The sequence below is a fragment of the Cynara cardunculus genome (assembly GCF_001531365.2).
Source record: "Cynara cardunculus var. scolymus isolate 2C chromosome LG 17, CcrdV1, whole genome shotgun sequence".
Taxonomy (NCBI): Eukaryota; Viridiplantae; Streptophyta; class Magnoliopsida; order Asterales; family Asteraceae; genus Cynara; species Cynara cardunculus.
Window position 1 is genome coordinate 15,494,418 of NC_037544.1, and position 3,909 is coordinate 15,498,326.

Consider the following 3,909-nt stretch of genomic DNA (forward strand, 5'->3'; position numbering starts at 1 on the left):
GTGGTTTGCCATCTGAAGACCCTCATTTACACTTAAAATCTTTAATAGAAATAACTGATTGTTTTCTTATCCCTGGAGTGTCTGATGATGCCTTAAGGCTGAAGTTATTTCCATTTTCTCTTAGGGATAGAGCAAAATTATGGTTTTACTCTTTAAAACCAAATTCTATAATCTCTTGGAATGACCTTGTAAAGAAATTTTTTATAAAATATTTTCCTCCCAACAGGAATGCTGAATCCAGAAATGAAATATGTTTGTTTAGACAAATGGATAATGAAGCAACACCTGATGCTTGGGAAAGGTACAAGGAATTGTTGAGAAAATGCCCTTACCATGGCATTCCTTATTGTATCCAACTAGAGACGTTTTACAATGGTTTAATAATTGTTGCTAAGCAAATGCTTGATGCTAGTGCAGGAGGAGCTTTCACAACTTTTACTTATAATGATGGGTATGACATGCTTGAGAAAATTTCAAATAATAATGGATATTGGGCTGATCCACATGCATTAATACAGAATAATACAGTTGGGATACATGAAACAGATGCATATAATGCATTTACAACACAACTCACATCTGTAACTGACATGATTAAGAATATGAATGTTAGCCCAGATGTGCGAACTGTTGATGCAACATCGTATCCTACTGTCAATTCTATAGCATGTATGTTATGTGGAGGAGGTCATCCATTTGATCAATGTGCATATAACCCAGAGTCAATTAATTTTTTTGAAAATCAAAACAGGGGTTGTTCTGATTCTCAAGCTTATTGTGTAGGGTGGCAACAACACCCAAATTTTTTCTGGAATGCTCCAACATTGAATGAACCTGTTGGTTTTCAACAACAACATCAAAGTGATTCCTACAATCACCAACCCAATTTTTACCAACAACACCCTACCCAACCAATTTTCAACCAGCAAACAAGTTTTCAACAACAAAGTCATCAATCCTCTTTCCAAAATACAGCACATCAGCCTGTTGATTCGTCTACTTCCTTGGAAGCAATGATGAAAGGGTTCATAACCCAAACTCAGGCTTCAATCAGAAACCTTGAAAAACAGGTTGGACAAGTAGCTTTGGAAATAAGACAAAGACCGATAGGTTTTCTACCCAGTGATACAGAGACACCTCAGAGAGAAGGAAAAGAGTATGTCAAGGTTGTAACATTGAGGAGTAATAAGACTTTAATAGAAAATCCCCAAAAAGAACAAAAAGAACCAAACAAAGCAGAGCCTGAAAAGAAAACTGTGGTACCAGATTCTGTTACCCCAGTACTATCTCCTATTACTACCAGTCATATGAACCAGTCAGATAGTATCAGTGGACCTAAACTCATAGTTAAACCCATTGATATTACAACCATTTCAGAAAGATCAAAAGTTCCATTGTTATTTCCTGATGAACCCAAGACAATCCAGACTCCCAAAGAAAATATTGTAGTGGATGTCTCACAATCTGGTGGCAGTCCCACAATAGTTTCCCAGACCAGTCCTATAATCCCTTGCAGAACTGAATTAGAATCCATTGTAGAACCTCATTTGAACACCATTTCAGCACCTACTCTTCAAAAGACTACGTCTCATATTCCAGTCACTCCTTATATTCCTTATCCCCAAAGATTAAGGAATCAAAAGGAAGAATTACAATTTAGAAAATTTCTTGATGTTTTTTAATAGTTACATATAAACATACCTTTGGTTGAGGTTGTTGAGCAGATGCCAAGTTATGCAAAGTTTCTAAAAGGCATTTTGAGTAAAAAAAAAGTTGACTGAGTATGAGACTGTGGCTCTGACTGAAGGGTGTAGTGCTTTGTTGTCTAGTAAAATCCTTCCTAAGTTGAAAGATACTGGAAGTTTTACAATCTCTTATTCAATTGGAGGAAAAGAGAGAGGAAAAGCTCTATGTGACTTAGGTGCTAATATAAACCTCATGCCTTTATCTATCTTCAATACCCTAGGCATAGGTGAAGCTAGACCTACAACTGTGACTCTACAATTAGCTGATAAGTCCATAGCCTATCCTAAAGGAAAAATTGAGGATGTCCTAGTTCAGGTTGATAAGTTTATTTTCCCAACTGATTTTATCATCTTAGACTTTAAAGCTGACAAGGACATTCCCATTATCTTTGGAAGACCTTTCCTAGTTACTGGAAGAACACTGATAGATTTACCGAAGGGAGAGTTAACCATAAGAGTCCAAAATCAAAAAGTGACTTTTAATGTTTTTAATTCCCTTAGGTACCCTGATGGGAATGACGAATGTTCCCATATTTTTTCCATTAAATCTTCAACTCATGAGAAAGGAGTAAAGGACATACAGAGGAAAGGATTGAAGCATAAGTGGAGATAGATATATTCTAACAAGTTGCTCCCACTATCAGATATCTCAACCTCAGTCTTACAACAGTATTCTGACTCTCCTACTCAATCTGAGTAGGATAGGTTATGCCTTCTTACCATACTCTGTGTTTTTATGTTTAACTTGTGTTTCTTTATTTGTTGTCTTAAAATATGTTGGTGTCGGTATTGTTGTGATCATAAGAGACAGTCCCTCTCTTATATGTTTTTATGTCCTTTTCATTTAAGATGATCATACCATGCTTATGCTTGATTATCTTTGCTTTTCTATTTCAATAGTGCTTAGCTTTGAGTCATTTTACTTTTAAAATGATCAAGTCACACTTGTGACTTCTCATCTTTGTTTTTCTGTTTAAATTTAGGATTTTGGGCACTGATTTTAGTAGCATATATTCTTTTGGCCATAAATGCACCAAAAATAGAATAAATGATTAATGTGTTGTACAAATGCTTGAATTGATGTCATAGCCACAATAATCCACAGTTTAACCATCTTTGTCTTAAATTAAGCCTCTAGAACTAGCCAACCATTTCCAAAGCTTGAACTTGATTCAATTGGGCCATCATTTCAACTTGGCCAATTTGTAGCCTTGTTACACTCACAATGAGGACATTGTTTCCCTTAAGTTTGGGGGAGGGTTCTAAAAAGTACCAAACACAATAGAGTTCATGAAACATATGCATCAAGACCAAAAGACAAACAAAGAAACATAGTTCCATGTCTTGTGCATACAAAATAGTGTCAAAGTACACCAAATTATTTGAAAAGGACCAAAGTGTCCAAAATACCTCAATATGAGATGCATAGCAGTAAAATTATGCTATGGAGTGAAAAAGTGAGATGAGGTAAAAGGCATGCATTGAAAAGAAAAGCCAAATGCAAAACCCAATTCAAAGTCCCAAAATATCTGTTGAATCTAGTATGGCAATAGAAATGTAGGCTAGCTTATGGTTTGGCAATATGAAAGATTTATGTTTGGGGGAGCTAGGTTTATGAAGGGCTATGGATTTCAAGCATCAAGTCAAGAGTATAACACTTTCATTCAAAAAATTTCAAAAATATGCATACTTTGGCTATGGAATGTTTATGCTCAATTTTTTTAGTTTATTAGAAATTTGAGTCTTTTAGTTTGTGATTTTCTGTTGTTTGGGGACAAACAACAATTCAAGTTTGGGGGTGTGATAACTGTTAATTTATTAACCTTATTACACCATTTTCTTAACCGTTTTCACTTGTTTTATTTGCCCATTAGTGTCTTAATTGAGTCTTTTTATGTCTTCTTCATATATTTGTGGTAATATGTCATATCTAATGTTAATTCCCTGTTTATGCAGATTTTTGATGATTTTTGGGCCAAATCCTGCAGCAGTCATGTAGTATAGCACCTGTCCGTGAGCTGCACCTTTGCCTAGGCCGAATTTCCTTGGGTTGCTCCCTTGAAGCTGCTGGGTCAACGGCCTTGGGTCTGGTCAAAACCCATTTTTGAAGCTCCTTTTGTCCTATTAGGCGGCTCCCATTGTACAAGCTTCCTTAGCCTATAAA

General features: G+C 35.7%; 1 non-coding gene across 1 annotated transcript; it reads right to left on the reverse strand.

Moving 5' to 3' along the window:
- Positions 1-234: 234 nt before the first annotated feature.
- On the reverse strand, positions 235-340 carry LOC112501347. The gene has a single exon (XR_003067479.1). It is a non-coding gene; the product is annotated as a small nucleolar RNA R71 (small nucleolar RNA).
- Positions 341-3,909: the final 3,569 nt, after the last annotated feature.